Below are 18,256 nucleotides of genomic sequence, written 5' to 3'. Positions count from 1 at the left end.
CAATCCTTTTACACACAGTAATCATCAGGACATACTGAGTAAAAATCTCAGGTATTAACCATGGCCCTAAAATATGCTATTCCAAAGAGGAACAGGTTACTTTGGAGAAAAAAAGTTGCCTTGGTGACTTCCCTCAAATGTTTATTTTAAATAAAAATAGTTGATGGAAATATTTTTTAAACCAACTTTGGGTATAATATGGCATGCCGCCCATCAAACAAAAAAGGAAATCAAAACTCTCTTTCCTTTTATGAGTTCTCCATCTTTACTTTTAAGATTACAACGTGTTCACCTTTTATGCTTGTTTACTTTTTTTGACTGTCTAATCCAATATTTAATTTTTTTAAAGTCTACATTAGTAAGAGTTATTTTTCAAATAATCTTGATAACCCAGAATACAGACACCAGAGCAACACTCTCAAGTCACACTGTTTGACTATCATAGGGATGAAAATGGACGGATATCTGAAGATAGGTATTTCCTCTGCTGTCTCTGAAGGTGAGCAAGCTTTTAACACATGAGCAACACAGAACTCCATTCCTCTGGAGCTCCTTTAAACTCAGAATGCTTCAATTCAGTAAGGCAATATATTATTCTTAAAAATTAAAGTTTGGTCACTAAGAAGGACTGAACAAAAATTATTCCCCTCCCATCAAACACAATCAGAAAAGTTCTATAAGGCCCTCTTCTCCCCACAAAAACAGGGAAGTAGCTGGGGCTGAAGACATTAAGTGTCACATTCCAGTTCCTAAAACATCACTGCTATTTGCTCAAAGTTGTAGGTCTATGTATTTCCTTTTCTAATACGTCCCGATTTATAAGTTTATTTCCACACATACAAATGTGCACATGTGTGCATGTGCACACGCACACACACTCAATCTCAAGTAAGACACTGTTTTGTATTTGCTGATAAATTATGAGGCTTATGAACTAGGTGTGTACAGGGTTTCGTAGGTGCTTTGTAAACATCAGAGTCACTTGGGTCCCTTCCTCCATAAGCCTAAAATCAAATTATGCAACCTATGACCACTACTTTCCCAGACGCTGTTCACAGGCTGCATATTGACGAAGGGCAGAGAAAAAGTCCTCGTAACTGATGTTTAGGTGGGAAGGCAAATAGACAATCTCAGTCAATCTGACGTGCCAGGGAAGAAAGCCTAATGTGCAGTCCACAGGATCAAACTTCAATACTAAATCAGGATTAGGACAACCATTTGAACTAAGTAAACCACCTAACATATCCACATCCAAATCTGTGGGTCTCTTTTGCTTCTGGGCTACTAACTGGCAAAAGTCCTGAGCAGCTCTCACAGTATCTGCTTTTCTATCTTTTGAGGACAGCACCTTCACTGCTAAATGGCAATTTAAAACTTGATCATCTTTGTCATTACTATTTGCAAACTGGTGAATATTTTGAACAATCTAGGCCCAGAAGTTCTTGCTGTTGTTTTAAAATTTCATCCATCGATCTGGAATTATTTCTTTTGAAAATACCTGTAATCCTAGCACTTTGGGAGGCCAAGGCAGGAGGAACACTTGAGGCCAGGAATTACAGGCTAGCCTGGGCAACATAGCAAGACCTTGTCTCTTGGTAGTTGTAGACATGAATGTAGTAGATGCCCACGGCCATACACCACACCACCAGGCTTGTGATATCTGAGAAGCTGGGCTCCTGCTCCACCTCGGTGAACACCAGGCCCATGTGCACAGGCAGCTTCTCCAGGGAACAGCTGTTGTCGTGCTAGCGCAGCTGGTGGTGGGCGGCTGCTAGGCACGACCCCCGGAGCAGGTGCCTGTGGTAACGGTGGTTCCTGCCAATCGCCAGGGGCTTGTGGAGTGTGAAGCCGAGCAGCACTAGGACTGCGACAGAGGTGGTGTGGTAGGAGCGCCTCCAGATTTAGTTCCAGGTGTGGAATTGAACTCGGAGCCAAGAGGTGAGTGTGCGGTGCAGACAGAGCAGCGCGTGCAGCATCTGCCACACCAACTCGTACAGCCCCATCATACTCTTGTGGCGCTCAGGCACCCTCTCTCCCTCCCGCCCACTCCCGCGGCATGACGGCTTTTTATACACTCCTGTGGCAGGAGTGGGTCATGGCCTGATGCCCAAACCCCTTTCCACTGCCAACACTTCACCTCACCCCCACCACCATCTTTCTCCTCCTGTCTGAACACTTATTTAGGGCTTTTCTACTTATTTAAATATTTTTAATGTTTATAGTGATGTGATCTCACTGTATTACACTGGCTGCAGTCCAATTGTGCATTCATAACTCACTGCAGCCTCCATGTCCTAAGCTCAAGTGATTTTACCGCCTCAGCCTCCTGAGTAGCTGGGACTACAGGTGCATGCCACCACGCCCAGCTAAATCTTTTATGTCTTATTTTGCAGACATAGGGTCTTGCTATGTTGTCCAGGTTGGTCTCAAACTCCTGAACTCAAGTAATCCTTCCACCTCGGCTTCCCAAAGTTCTGGATTAGAGACATGAACCACAGTGCCCTGTCTATTTATTTGTAACTCTGAAAGTTTTCAGAAGTATAAGAATGGCCCAACAGTGTGCAAACATAGGAGGAATGGCTAGAAAGCATTCAAAGAGAGATCAAAGGGATACTCTTTGATTATGGGGACCAAGAGAGGACTTTGAAGAAAGAAACTAGGGGGAAAAAAGGGAAAATAGGTAGAGGGAAGATCCAAGATGGCCGTTTAGGAACAGCTCGGAGTTGCAGGTCCCAGTGAAAGCGCAGAGGGTGAGTGGACGCCACATTTTTATTGCCCACAGACCAGGAGATTCCCAGGCGGAGGAGCCCCATGGGTGGCCAGCATGGCTATTTTGGCCAGCGGGGTTCTGTCGGTTGGCACGGCTGCTTTGCACCACGCGGCTGCTTTGTTGGCACCATGGCTGGTGGTTCTCCATACAAAATACACTGGTCTGGGTGCCCTTTTGGCTGGCGATTGGAGCCCCGGGAAGTCAACCATTCATCTGATTAAAGAGGGGACTGAACAGGGAGCCAGGCCAGGAGATTCCTGGGCAAATAAAGTGCCACGAAACTCAGCGCTGCTGTTTAAGCCAGCACAGTGAGTCACCGAACGAGAAATCACACAGATCCCGATGCCTTTTCAACAGGCGACTGGAATACCTGGGATAGAGTTGACTGTTCAACTAAAAAAGAAAAAAAAGCCTCTGAGGCAGGGAGCGAGGTGATCAGGCTTGGCTGGTCCCACCCCAACAAAAGGACAGCAATCAGAAACTCTCTGGATTGAGAGTTTCACAGCAAGTGCAGCTGAAACCGGGATGGTCCAGCTCTGTGGGGGAGGGGCGTCTGCCATTACCAAGGCATTCCACCACTACAGAGGTAGTCCGCCATTGCTGAGGCTGCCTGCCATTGCCAAGGCAACCTGCCAATACAGAGAGAGTCCGCCAATACAGAGGTGGGCCACCATTGCTGAGGCAGTTCTAACTATACCCATATAAACAGGACTACAGGGAAGTTCACATGACAGCTGGGTGGAGCCCACAGCAGCGCAGCAAAGCCTCTTCAGGCAGACAGTGACTAGGCTGCCTCCTTGCTGGGCAGGGCAACCCCGAAAAAAAAAGGCAGCAGCACAATGGAAACTCATAAATAAAACCCTAACTCCCTGGGACACAGCACCTGGGAACAAAAAGCAGTTTATAAATTCTGCTGCAGCAGATCAAATTTGTACCAGCCCAGCAGCTCTGAATGAACAACGGAGCTCACAGCTCAGCATTTGAGCTCTTATAAACGACAGACTGTCTCCTCAAACAGCTCCCTGACCCCTGTATCCAAAAAGTGACCTTATAAAGGAGAGATCAGGCTGACACTTGGCAGGTATCCTTCTGGGACAAAGATAGCAGAAGAAGAAACTGGTAGAAACCCTTACTGTTCTGCAGCTCCTGCAGGTGATCCCCAGGCAAGCAGGTCCTGGAGTGGACCTCAGCAGTCCTACAGCACAGGAGCCAGCCTGTTAGAAGGAAAACCAAGGAACAGAAATAACTTCATTATCAACAAACAGAATGTACACTCAGAGACCCAATCTGAAAGTCAGCAACTACAAAGATGACAGGTAGATAAATCCATAAAGATGGGAAGAAACCAGCGCAAAAAGGATGAAAATACCCGAAACCAGAACACCTCTCCTCCTACAAGGGATCACAACTCCTCACCAGCAAGAGAACAAGGTTGGATGGAGAATGAGTGTGATGAAATGACAGAATCAGGCTTTGGAAGGTGGATAGAAAGAAACTTCTGTGAGCTAAAAGAACATGTTCTAACCCAATGCAAAGAAACTAAGAACCTTGAAAAAAGATTTGATGACATGCTAATGAGAATGGAAAACTTAGAAAGGAATATAAGTGAATTGATGGAACTGAAAAACATAACACGAGAACTTCGTGAAGCATGCACAACTTTCAACAGCCGAATTGACCAAGCAGAAGAAAGGACATCAGAGGTCAAAGATCAACTCAATGAAATAAAATGAGAAGGCATGATTAGAGAAAAAAAGGTAAAAAGGAATGAACAAAGTCTCCAAGAAATGTGGGACTATGTGAAAAGACCTAATCTACGTTTGATAGGTGTACCTGAATGCGACGAAGAGAATTAATCCAAGCTGGAAAATACTCCTCAGGATATTATACAGGAAAACTTCCCCAAGCTAGCAAGGCAGGCCAATATTCAAGTCCAGAAAATACAGAGAACACCACAAAGATATTCCTCACAAAGAGCAACCCCAAGGCACTTAATTGTCAGATTCACCAGGGTTGAAATGAAGGAGAAAATGCTAAGGGCAGCCAGAGAGAAAGGTCAGGTTACCCACAAAGGGAAACCCATCAGACTCACAGCAGATCTCTCAGCAGAAACCCTATAAGCCAGAAGAGAGTGGGGGCCAATATTCAACATCCTTAAAGAAAAGAACTTTCAACCCAGAATTTCATATCCAGCGAAAAAAAGCTTCATAAGTGAAGGAAAAATAAATTTTTTTGTGAACAAGCAAGCACTTAGCGATTTCATCACCACCAGGCCTGCTTTACTAGAGCTCCTGAAAGAGGCTCTACACACAGAAAGGAACAACCAGTACCAGCCACTCCAAAAACATGCAAAATGGTAAAGAACATCAACACAATGAAGAATCTGCATCAACAAATGGGCAAAACAGACAGCTCGCACCAAAATGGCAGTATCAAATTCACACATAACAATATTAACCTTAAATATAAATGGGCTAAATGCCCCAATCAAAAGACACAGACTGGCAAATTGGATAAAAAGCCAAAACCCATCAGTGTGCTGTATCCAGGAAACCCATCTCACATGCAAGGATACACAAAGGCTCAAAATAAAAGGATGGAGGAAGATTTACCAAGCAAATGGAGAGCAAAAAAAAGCAGGAGTTGCAATTCTCATCTCTGATAAAATAGAATTTAAAGAAACAAAGATCAAAAGAGACAAAGAAGGACAATACATAATGGTAAAAGGATCAATGCAACAGGAAGAGTTAACGATCCTAAATATATATGCACCCAATACAGGAGCACCCCGATACATAAGGCAAGTTCTTAATGCCTTACAAAGAGACTTAGACTCCCACACAATTATATTGGGAGGCTTTAACACCCCATTGTCAATATTAGACAGATCAACCAGACAGAAAGTTAACAAGGATATCCAGGACTTGAACTCAGACCTGGACCAAGCAAACCTAATAGACATTTACAGAACTCTCCACCACAAATCCACAGAATATACATTCTTCTCAGCACCATATCACACCTACTCTAAAATGGACCACATAACTGGAAGTAAATCACCCCTCAGCAAATGCAAAAGAATGGAAATCATAACAAACAGTCTCTCAGACCACAGTGCAATCAGGTTAGAACTCAGAATTCAAAAACTAACTCAGAACTGCACAGTTTCAGGGAAACTGAACCACTTGCTCTTGAATGTTGACTGGATAAACAACGAAATGAAGGCAGAAATAAAGACGTTCTTCTAAACCAATGAGAATGAAGACACAACATACCAGAATCTCTGGGACACATTTAAAGTAGTCTCTAGAAGAAAATATATAGCAATAAGTGCCCACATGAGAAGCAAGGAGAGATCTAAAATTGGCACCCTATCATCAAAATTGAAAGAGCTAGAGGAAAGAGATGAAAAAAACTCAAAACCTGGCAGAACAAAAGAAACAGCTAAGATCAGAGCAGAACTCAAGGTGATAGAGACACAAAAAACCCTTCAAAAAAATCAATAAATCCAGGAGCTGGTTTTTCGAAAAGATCAACAAAATAGACAGACCACTAACCAGATTAATAAAAAAGAAAATAGAGAATGACCAAATTGATACAATAAAAAATGATAAAGGGGATATCACCACAGATTCCACAGAAATTCAAACCATCATGAGATTATTACAAACAACTCTATGCACATAAACTAGTAAACCTGGAAGAAATGGATAAATTCCTGGACACTTGCCTCCTCCCAAGCTGAAACCAGGAAGAAGCCGAAACCCTGAGCAGACCCATAACAAGGTCTGAAGCTCAGGCAGCAATTAAGAGCCTACCACCCAAAAAAAGCCCAGGTCCAGATGGGTTCACAGCTGAATTCTACCAGATATACAAAGAGGAGCTGGTACCATTCCTTCTGAAACTGTTCCAAACAATACAAAAAGGGGGAATCCTTCCCAAATCATTTTATGAGACCAACATCATCCTGATACCAAAACCTGGCAGAGACTCAACAAGAAAAGAAAACTTCAGGCCAATATCCATGATGAACATAGATGCAAAAATCTTCAGTAAAATACTGGCAAGCCGATTGCAACAGCACATCAAAAACCTTATCCACCATGATCAAGTAGGCTTCATCCTGGGGATTCAAGGCAGGTTGAACATACGCAAGTCTATAAATGTAATTCACCACATAAACAGAACCAAAGACATAAACCACATGGTTATCTCAAATGATGTAGAGAAGGCCTTTGACAAAATTCAACAGCCCTTTATGCTAAAAACCGTCAATAAACTAGGTATTGACAGAATGTATCTCAAAATAATAAAAGCTATTTATGACAAACCAACAGCCAATGTCATACTCAATGGGCAAAAGCTGGATGCATTCCCTTTGAAATCTGACACTAGACAAGGATGCCCTCTCTCTCCACTCTTATTCAATATAGTACGGGAAGTTCTAGCCAGAGCAATCAGGCAAGAAAAAGAAATAATGGGTATTCAAACAGGAAAGGAGGAAGTCAAATTGTCTCTATTTGCAGACGACATGATTGTATACCTTGAAGACACCATTGTCTCAGCCCTGAATCCCCTGAAACTGATAAGCAACTTCAGCAAAGTCTCAGGATACAAAATCAATGTGCAAATATCACAAGCATTCCTATACTCCAATAACAGACTTAAAGAGAGCCAAATCAAGAACAAACTTCCATTCACAATTGCCACAAAGAGAATAAAATACCTAGGAATACAACTAACAAGAAACATAAAGAACCTCTTCACGTAGAACTACAAACCACTGCTCAACAAAATAAGAGAGGACACAAACGGAGAAACATTCCATGTTCATGGTTAGGAAGAATTAATATCATGAAAATGGCCATACTGCCCAAAGTAATTTACAAATTTGATGCTATCTCCATCAAGCTACCAATGACCTTCTTCACAGAACTGGAAGAAAACACCTTAAACTTCATATGGAACCAAAAGAGAGCGTGCATAGCTATGTCAGTTCTAAGCAAAAGGAACAAAGCGGAAGGCATTACACTACCGGACTTCAAACTATACTACAAGGCTACAGTAATCAAAAAAGCATGGTACTGGTACCAAAACAGAGATATAGACCAATGGAACAGAACAGAGGCCTCAGAGGCAACACAACATATCTATGACCATCTGATCTTTGACAAACCTGACAAAAACAGGCAATGGGGAAAGGATTCCCTGTTTAATAAATGGTGTTGGGAAAACTGGCTAGCCATGTGCAGAAAGCAGAAACTGGACCCCTTCCTGACACCTTACACTAAAATTAACTCCAGATGGATTAAAGACTTAAACTGACCTAACACCATGAAAACCCTAGAAGAAAATCTAGGCAAAACCATTCAGGACATAGGTGTAGGCAAGGGCTTCATGACCAAAACACCAAAAGCATTGGCAACAAAAGCCAAAATAGACAAATGGGACTTAATCAAACTCCACAGCTTCTGCACAGCAAAAGAAACAGTTTTAGAGTGAATCGGCAACCAACAGAATGGGAAAAATTTTTTTTAGTTTACCCATCTGACAAAGGGCTATCCAGAATTTACAGAGAACTAAAACAGATTTAAAAAACAAAACAAAACAAAACAGAAAAAAAAAAGCCCATTCAAAACTTGGCAAAGGATATGAGCAGATACTTTACAAAAGAAGACATACATGAGGCCAAGAAACATATGAAAAAATGCTCATCATCACTGGTCATCAGAGAAATGCAAATCAAAACTACATTGAGATACCCTCTCACGCCAGTTAGAATGGCGATCATTAAAAAATCTGGAAACAACCAATGCTGGAGAGGATGTGGAGAAATAGGAACACTTTTACACTGTTGGTGGGAGTGTAAATTAGTGCAACCATTGTGGAAGACAGTGTGGCGATTCTTCAAGGACCTAGAAATAGAAATTCCATTTGACCCAGCAATCCCATTACTGGGTATATATCCAAACGAGAAATAGAAATTCCATTTGACCCAGCAATCCCATTACTGGGTATATATCCAAACGATTATAAATTGTTCTACTAGAAGGACACGTGCACACGAATGTTCATTGCAGCACTATTTACAATAGCAAAGACCTGGAACCAACCCAAATGTCCATCAATGATAGACTGGACAGGGAAAATGTGGCACATATACATCATGGAATATTATGCAGCCATCAAAAACGATGAGTTTGTGTCCTTTGTAGGGACATGGATGAACCTGGAAACCATCATTCTCAGCAAACTGACACAAGAGCAGAAAATCAAACACCACATGTTCTCACTTATAGGCGGGTGTTGAACAATGAGAACACATGGACACAGGGAGGGGAGCACTACACGCTGGGGTCTGTTGGGGGGAAATAGGGGAGGGACAGTGGGGGGGTGGGGAGTTGGGGAGAGATAGCATGGGGAGAAATGCCAGATATAGGTGATGGGGAGTAAGGCAGCAAACCACATTGCCAAGTGTGTACCTATGCAACAATCTTGCAGGTTCCTCACATGTACCCCAAAACCTAAAATGCAATAAAAATAAATAAATAAATTAATTAATTAATTAATGGAAAAAAAAAAGAAACTAGAAATGGAAGGTGTCCTAGTAAGACAAGGACATTTTTTAAGGCCAACACAGCATGCATGCTCCCTAGCCCCTTCCAGCCTCCCCGCTCCCACTGTCCTATCCTGGCCAGAGCTCCAGGTTTCACTGTTCCCACTGTAGAGCCCACCTGAGTTGTCCCCACCTTTGTTCCCTGCCCATTTTTCTTCACTGGTGCTCAGCTTCACAGCCCTTCCTCCTGTAGCCTCCCACCTCCAGGCCTCCATTCCCTCCCTTCCCCATGCTCTGAAGTTTTGTATACAAGACTTGCCTCTAAGATCCCACTGGCCAGGTCATACTGTTGAGACCCAACTGCTCATTCTTCTGCTCCTTATGATGGGTGCGCCTCATGGGTAGGTGCACCCATCACAGGGCTTATTTGTCTCTGGGCCCCCAGGGAAGGCATTAGAGCCAAGCTGCTGAGTACAGGAGCCATGAAGCTTGTACTGAGTGTCTGAGCACCAGAAACTTCTAGGATTTCATGGTGGAAGACCCTAAGATATGGCATCTCCTCCCCATGCCCCACTGTCAGGGATGAGGGATGCAGACACATCAGGGCCTCCCAGCTGGAGGGATTGTTCACGGCCAACTCTGAGCTGCTTTCTGCCCTTGCCTATCCTCCGGCAGGGCATCTGGCCAGGCAGGAACAACCAACAGAGTCACCTCCTGCTGACAAGCCTGGCACTGACAGCTGGGATCTAGGAGAACAAGAAGTCCAATCAAGGTGCAGGTCCGGGCACGCCTGCTTTCAGGTGTATGATCTCACCTCTCGGAAACTGGCAAGCTGCTGGAGGCCTTGTGGAGCCTTTGATGACCCAGTGCTGAGGATGCAAATTGCAGGCCCCTAGGCCTCCTGGGTCTGGCCAACACTCTGTTCCAGGGACAAACGACTGAGCCCAGAGAGGGTCCCAGATGGGGCTGGGTAGGAGTGAAACTGAATGGGCATACAGGCAGAGCATCCACCCTGGAGAACACACCCAGGCCTGACTGGGACCCAGAGTCTTGATGAGCATGTGGAGGGGCAGGAACAGCTCAGCCCCGTTCTGCCCCATTTCCGGGAAACACAGTTTGTGTGTTCTAGTCAGTCAGCTTTGGCAAAGCTGACTGGTGACATCAGGAAGGCACCCCTTCTCATCCAGATCCCAGGCCCCTGACATTCTGGGCCCAGCTGGGTGCTGGAGCTAAAGGAACTTTGCTCCCAGCTCAGCTTGTGTCTGGGCTTTGTCACCTAATGGCCACCAGCACCCTGGTGGAAGGGACAGGCCAGGGGGAGCAGTTGGCCCCATCTCAGCAGGAAGCTGCCAGGGCAGCTTGGGCTGCAGCTTGCTGGGGTCCATACTTTTCTGTGAGCTCACAGGGCAGATCCTAGGAGCCAAAACTGACCCAGAGGGAATGGAACTCAGATGGCCAAAGAAACCACTGCCCTCTGTCCTCTTGGCACGCAACTTTGGTTCCACCCATGAAGACCAGAAGGTGGCAGTCTCTGGTTTTCCAAGGACTCGTCGGGTGGGAGTCCAAGACAGAGCACATACTGGCCTCTGACCGTGCCCAGCAGTGGCCTCTGTCATCGCCTCTGTAGATAGCAGCACAGGCCTTCCATCCATTCCCCAAAAGGAAGGCAAAGTCGCAGCACCCATGTGGGGGCCCAAGCCTCAAGGGAGGCTCCACATGCCTTTGAAATGACTACTCTGCTCTGGCTGGAGGCCCCCAGTCCTGCCGCCTGACCCCAAGAGCCTCTCTCAGCTCAGGCCCTGCCTCCTGATCACTCACGGAGCTTGGCCTCCCAATGACTGTGACCAAGATGGGCTGTGTATTGCCTTTCAGAGTTCCTCCTGCTCTGGTGGACCCGGCTCATTGGTGCCCTGGATGGCTCCCACACGCCCTGCAACCAGAGCTTCTCTCTCCTCCAGGCCCCCTGGGAACTGTGCCTAGCCCACGCCTTGGGCTGTTTCTGGATGCATCCACTGCTCAGCTTCTCAAGGACAGAGGCTGAGTGTGAGCCCATGTCGATTGTGAGTGCTTACCACGAGCCTGGTACAAGGAGACACCCACTGGTGGTTTGTATTTGGTCAGTGACAGGGCAATGTGACCACATCTTCAGAGCGGAAAGATAATAGGCTTTGAGAACAGACAGCTGTAGGCAGTTGCAGCCTTCGGACAAGTATGTTAGCTTCTCTGAGTCTCAGTTTCCTCATCTGCAGAAAAAGAATATTAGCACCCATTCCCCTACAAAATAGCACAGCCACACAAGACTAAAGAGAGGGCTTCTTTTGCCCCACGTGGTGACTCACACCTGTAATCCCAGCACTTTGGGAGGCCAAGGCAGGTAGATAACCTGAGGTCAGGAGTTCGAGACCAGCCTGACCAACATGGTAAAACCCCACCTCTACTAAAAATACAAAATTAGCTAGGCATGGTGGCACATGCCTGTAATCCTAGCTACTAGGGAGGCTGAGGCAGGAGTATGACTTGAACCTAGGAGGCTGAGGTTGTAGTGAGTCGAGATCGCACCACTGCACTCCAGCCTGGGCAACATCAAAACTCTGTCTCACTCTGTCACCCAGGCTTGAGCAAAGTGGTGAAATCTCAGCTCACTACAACCTCTGCCACCCAGTTTCAAGTAATCTTGCCTCAGCCTCCTGAGTAGTGGGACTACAGGTGTCTGCCACCACGGCTGGCTAATTTTTGTATTTTTTAGTAGAGACAGGGTTTTACTGTGTTGGCCAGGCTTTTCTTGAACTCCTGATCTCAAGGGATCCACACACCTAAGCCTCCCAAAGTGCTAGGATTACAGGCATAAGCCACTGTATGCAGCCCTCAGGCTCGAGAGAGGTTTTATAGAGACCAACTGGATGAAGCCCTGGGTACCAGATCTGGCACAGGCACTCAAAAAAATCAGGCCTGGCACTCCAGCTCTGGGCTTCTATGTAACTGGCATTCTGTGTCCAATCCCTTGGAAGCTGACCTGAGCCAGGGTGAGAGCCTTCACAGTGTCCTACAGGGAAAGTGCTGGGCCAGGCTCTTCAGCCCTGGCTTTTGGGCTCATCCTGCCACTTCTTGCCTATGTGTGCAAAGGAGAGCTGCCTTTTCTGTCTGAATCTCAGGTTTCTCATCTGTAAAATGGGTGTTCCAGCCTGCCTGGGCCACCTCACAGTAGAGGTCCAGGTGCTGTATAGACTGTCAAGGGCCATGTGTCAGGTGGCCCAGGCCACCCCGGGACTGGGCAATCTCACTGGCAGGTGGGCATAGGAATGGCTTTTGTCCAGGAGGGTCTGCCTGGATGGTAACCGACTGAGAGTCCTCAGTCCTCAGCCGAGCTGCTCTGGGCCCAGCCTGGTCTGAGATCCCATCCCGAAGTTTCCCAAGCTGGACAGGCTGTCTCTGGGTGCCCACTTCCCGCCATTCCATTTTATTTGCCTGAGCTTAAGCCAGCTCAGGCTTCCAGCATTATTATTATTGGACAGAGTCTCACTTTGTTGCCCAGGCTGGAGTGCAGTGGCGTGATCTTAGCTCACTGCAGGCTCTGCCTCTCAGGTTCAAGCGATTACCATGCTTCTGCCTCTCAAGTAGCTGGAATTACAGGCATACAATCATACCTAGCTACTTTGTTTTAGTAGAGACAGGATTTCACCATGTTAGCCAGGCTGGTTTCAAACTCCAGACCTCAAGTGATCCACCTGCCTCAGCCTCCCAAAGTGCTGGGATGACAGGTGTGAGCCACTGCATCTGGCCAGGCCTCCAGCTTTTGTGAGAGACTCACATCTGTCCACTTGATGAAGCTCTGGGCAGAGCAAGAAGGAGAAAAACCAGTATTTACTGGAATGGATGGGAGCATTCCAACAGGGGCCTTTCGCTGAATGGAGGCAGCATGGAAAGGGGGCAGGTGGGACCCAGATGTGCAGGAGCCTGAGGCTGCCCCTTGAGGCTCTCCCAGGAATCTGATTCCGGCTGCAGCAGCCCCCAAGCCTGATAAGGAGCAGCGCGAGCCTCTACCCACTGAGGATGGTGGGCATGGGGTGGGAGCCAGCCCAGGATGTGCAGGCGGGATCAGCCATTGCTCAGGTGCTGTCCCAGGTGGGCACAGCCAGGGGCAGGCTCAGCACCGCACAGGCCGCTCGCTCAGTGAGTTCAGAGAGGTACCCCCAGTTTATGCCAAAAATGTGTCTTCTCAAACTTTCTCCTCAAGCGTGTCTCATATGCTGGTTCCTGTCTCTCTCTAATAGTTCCTGGGTGCCGGGGAGCAGAGACTTGGCCAGTTATCCCCAAGCTCAGCTACAGGCTTCAGGGATCTGGGCAAGGTCTGGTTAACCCTGCCCACCTTTTGGGGAGGAAGGCCGGTTGCTCCCCTAGCCTCCACTGTGACACTAGGAGGCAAGGGCAGCCAGGCTGATCGCTAGTTTCATCTGGGCCCCCCAGGTGATGAGATGGGCAGTGACTAGCGCCTTGGCAGCCAGGCTGGAGTGGCATGGCCAGCTGCCTTGGACACCATCTTCCCTGCCTGTCACCACTCCTGTCTGCCCAAGTAGCAAAGCAAAGTCACAGTGACAAGATCCAGAGGTGGGAGGCTCCAACTGGAGTTGGTGCTGCTGTCACAGGCCACTGGAGAAGCAATGTCACAGCTTCTTATGGTGGTGGGCTCTGTCCCCAATCCCTCCCTGACTCTGGCTTCATCCTTGTCATTGTCTATTTCTTTGCCTTGCCCTTATCTCAGCCTGGCTTCCCTTCCAGAATGTCAGTGCTGAGAGGCTCTTGGTCCACGCCTGTCTCCATCTCTCTTCCCCACTCCCTAAACTCAGGACCTAGTCACTCCTGCTCCTTACACACACATTCACACACACTAACACACATATACACACTCTCACACTCACACTCTACCGCGCCCCCCCTCCCCACACACACACACTCCCAACCCGTCATAAGAAACGTGTTTTCCTCCCAGAACCTTTATTAAGATCTGTGGGGAGGCCGGGTGCAATGGCTCACACCTGTAATCCCAGCACTTTGGGAGGCCAAGGAGGGCAGATCATGAGGTCAAGAGATTGAGGCCATCCTGGCCATCATGGTGAAAACCCCCTCTACTAAAAATACAAACATTAGCTAGTTGTGGTGGCACATGCCTGTAATCCCAGCTACTTGGGAAGACTGAGGCAGGAGAATCACTTGAACCTGGGAGGTAGCGGTTGCAGTGAGCAGAGATTGTGCCACTGCACTCCAGCCTGGCAACACAGTAAGACTCTGTCTCAAAAAAAAAAAAAAAAAAAAAAAGACCTTTGGGGAATGACCAGGATCTGGGCCCCCCAGTGGGTCTGTGAGCATAAGCCTGTGTGTGAGCCTGTGAGCATCCACATGGATGTGTGGAATTTAGAAAGCATGTGTGCACACAAGTGAGTGTGATAGTGAAGTGCTGAGAGTTGAAAGACTGTGTTTGGGGTCAGTGTGGCCTTGGCTGTGTGGGCACACAGATGAGCAGTGGTGAGGGTGGAGGCATGTGGGTGACTCTCAGCATGGAGGCTGAGCCCAGGGCAGATGGACAAATGCACCCTTTGAGCTCCTGTGGAGGCTGCCACCCCATACCTTGCTTGACTACTCCCTCTGTCATCCTGGGCTCCCTCAAATCAGGAAGGGGTGTGTGAAAGGGAAGTGAAGCTGCTGCCGCTCCCTAGGCCTATCAGCCACTGATTTGTTCCACATTCCTATAAATACTTACAAATCCCAGTTTCTGAGGAGCAAGACATCCTCTGCCAGCCAGCTGGAGCTGGTGGGGACGGAGCTAGAGGGCGAGACACATGGCGGAGAAGAGGGGGACCATACCAGAGGCTGGCATCAGGGACACCTGAATTCAGCTCCTAGTTTTGCCAAAGGTTAGCCTGGGTGCCCCCATATGTCTTCATCCGGAACTACAAAGCCAGAAATACCATCCACACCTCTGCCCCAGGAAGCAGCCCCTGCCTCTGCCTGATGAAGAGCAAGACTCCCCCTTGACAGCTAGCTTCCTGCCTTCTAGTCACATCTCTCAAGTAGGGATAAAGAGAGGGGTCTTCATGCTTTTTTTGTCTCACTGTGTTGCCCAGACTGGCCACTAACTCTTGCCCTCTAGTGATCCTCCTGCCTCTAGCTCCCAAAACACAGCAATTACAGGTGTGAACTGCCACACCCAGCAGCTTCTTACTCTTTAAACAAAACACAGAATTTTCCTTGAGTTCCTGGAGAGGATTGCCTCTTCAAACTCAAAATCTTTCCAGGACACCTTGATCATTCCATCAGGCTTTCTAGATTGAAGGCAGAAGAAACTGCAGCTCATTGACCCCCATGTCTTACATGGCTGGGGCAGGAGGAAGAGAGAGCACGGGGAGGTGCTACACACTTTTAAAAAACCAGATCTTGTGAGAACTCTATCATGATGACAGCACTAGATGACTGGTGCTAAACCATTCATGAAGTCTCTGATTCCATGATCCAATCACCTCCTACCCAGGCCCCACCTCCAATATTAGGGATTACAATTTGACACAAAATTTGGGGGGGGACAGATCCATGGCAAATCAATAACTGATACAGATGACATGTAAAACTGAGACAGAATGAGGTAATTCATGGACTAAGTATAGACACAGAAGAAAAGGAAAACTGAAGGCTGAACCTATGGCCTCACTCTAATTTAAATAGGTCAGGCAAGAGCAGGGGAACCAGCAAAGGCAGCTGAGAAAGAACATCCAGGGCTGCAGGTGGAGTACTGTGAGACAAGTGAATCAAAGAGAGAACACGAGGAGTGGAGCCAGAGTATGTATTGACCATTCTTTTGTGAAGTTTTGCCACAAAGGGGAGTGGAGAAAAGGTGCAGGTTCTGGTATAGGAGATAGGGTCAAGACTAATTTGTTTGTTTTGAAGATGAGAGAAATAGCTGCATGTTGTGTGATGATGAGAAGAGACCAGTAGAAGGGAAATAGTAATGATGGTGGAGAGAGGATAGAATGGCTTGAGTGACACCCTGGAGCAGTAAGAGATGATGGAATTCAGCAGACCAGTGCAGGATTCTTTGGGTAGACAAAGCAGTGGTTCATCCACAGTCACAGGCAGGCAAGAGGAAACAGATGATTGGAGGTGGAGGTGGGAGTCTGTGTAAGACTTTTACCACTGCTATTCTCTTAAAAGTAGGAGGCAAGGAAGGGGGAGGCAGTGGGAAGGATTGAACAGAGAGGAGCAAGTGTAAAATACTCATTTGGAAAAATGGAAGATTGAACAGACCAGGATTACTCTGGCATGGTCCTGTTTTTCTCCAGCCATGTTTAGTTGTATGGTTGTAGCATGGAATAGATGGAGAGCTGGGTTTACCCAGGGCTTCCATTTACCAAGCAGATAGGAGGTGACAGGGAGGTGGGTGAACTGAGGTGTTCAAGGGACTAATGAGAATGATTGACCATGGAGTTTAAGCTGGCTCACTAGAGAGGGAAAAGTAATTAAGGAAGAAATAAACAGTGAACGAGTAGTAAGATGTGGATTGGAGGTGCTGGTAAGGTTGCAGGTGTTTTGTTTCAGGGCAGTGTACGGAGTAACCTGAATAGCTAGGAGGCGGTGGTCAGAGTGGGATACTGTGGAGGTTGCAGTCTGTGGACCTGACAAGGTCTAAGGTCTGATCACGGGGGAAAGGGGAAGCTGAGGTAGGGCAGAAGACAAGAGTGGACTTTGTGAGACCAAAAGGATGTTAGAATGATTATCTTCCCGGATAGTGAAATATCCAAGAAGTAGGAGGCCTAGTGTGAAGAAGTGACAACCTCCTAGGCTCTTCATGGATAAGGGAAGTTTGCATCATATGGGTTGCCTCCCTAGTCCAACACCCAGTATATAGTGTATGCAGAGTGAATACATGGGGGTTTTGAGAACAAGGTCCCTGTAAGAGGACCTGAAGCCTAGGGGCCTCAGTGACAGGAGTGGCCTGGTTTTTTGGTGTAGAATTGAGCCTTGAGTACACCAGTGGAATCATATTTAAAAGAAACCCACCAAGATTAGAGGAAGATGCATCCTCTGACAATGTATGCTCTGTAGGCATCCCAAGTAGCTGGGCTGGAGGTCAGACGGACTCCAACGCATTTCCTCAGGTGGGAATGGACAGAGACCTGGGAAGGCAAAGCTGTGCAGGAAGAAAATGGCCACATGCTACATTCCCTCAGGGAAGCCCCCTTCCCAGGAGCACTGAAGGCAAGGCAGTTTAGGCTGGGTCAGTTTGTCCCTGTCCTCAGAGTCTGTTGGTCCTGGCAAAAGAGGACCTTATTTTATTTATTTTTCTTTGAAATAGTGTCTCGCTCTCTGGCCCAGGCTGGAGTGCAGTGGCTCAATCTCAGCTCACTTGCAACCTCCGCCTCCAGGGCTCAAGCGATCCTACTGCCTCAGCCTCGAGCAGCTGGGACTACAGGCGCCAGCCACGACGCCGGCTAATTTCCCCCTCCGCCCGCCCCTCAACCTCGAGAAGGGGGTCTCCCCATGTTGCCCAGGCTGGTCTTGAACTCCTAGGCTCAAGCTATCCTCCTGCCTCGGTCTCCCAAAGTGCGGGGATTACAGGTGTGAGCCACCGCACCCGGCCAAAAGAAAGCTTTAGGGCACACCGGTGCGCGAGATGTCCCTCATCTGTCATCTTTAAAGAGGAGGAAGTGGACTCCCAATCGAGCGATAGTCCATTCCTCCCCGGCACGGTGACCCCGCAGAGGCCAGGACCAAATGTGCCTCCTTCCGGCTTTTGTAACACAGCAAGTTACCGGCGCCAGGTCGCACAGCCTCCCTGGCCTTCCGGGAGGACTCCGGCAAGCGCGATGAACGCTGCTGGGGAGTCCCACCGCGGGAGTTGAGGCCGCGGATTCCAAGGGTGAGAGAGGGCGGAATCGGAAGCG

At 47.5% G+C, this 18,256-nt stretch overlaps 1 pseudogene across 1 annotated transcript; it reads right to left on the bottom strand.

Moving 5' to 3' along the window:
* Positions 1-206: 206 nt before the first annotated feature.
* LOC116545664 lies at positions 207-2,006 on the bottom strand (annotated as a pseudogene). The gene is made up of 2 exons (XR_004266398.1): positions 1,585-2,006; positions 207-1,506 (listed from the first exon to the last, which is right to left on the bottom strand). The product of XR_004266398.1 is annotated as a dehydrodolichyl diphosphate synthase complex subunit NUS1-like (transcript).
* Between the last annotated feature and the right edge of the window lie 16,250 nt (positions 2,007-18,256).

Source organism: Sapajus apella, unplaced genomic scaffold (assembly GCF_009761245.1).
Source record: "Sapajus apella isolate SASKATOON/1434 unplaced genomic scaffold, GSC_monkey_1.0 scaffold322, whole genome shotgun sequence".
Taxonomy (NCBI): Eukaryota; Metazoa; Chordata; class Mammalia; order Primates; family Cebidae; genus Sapajus; species Sapajus apella.
The sequence above is the reverse complement of the archived record's forward strand: the minus strand, read 5'-3'. Positions and strand labels throughout refer to the sequence as shown.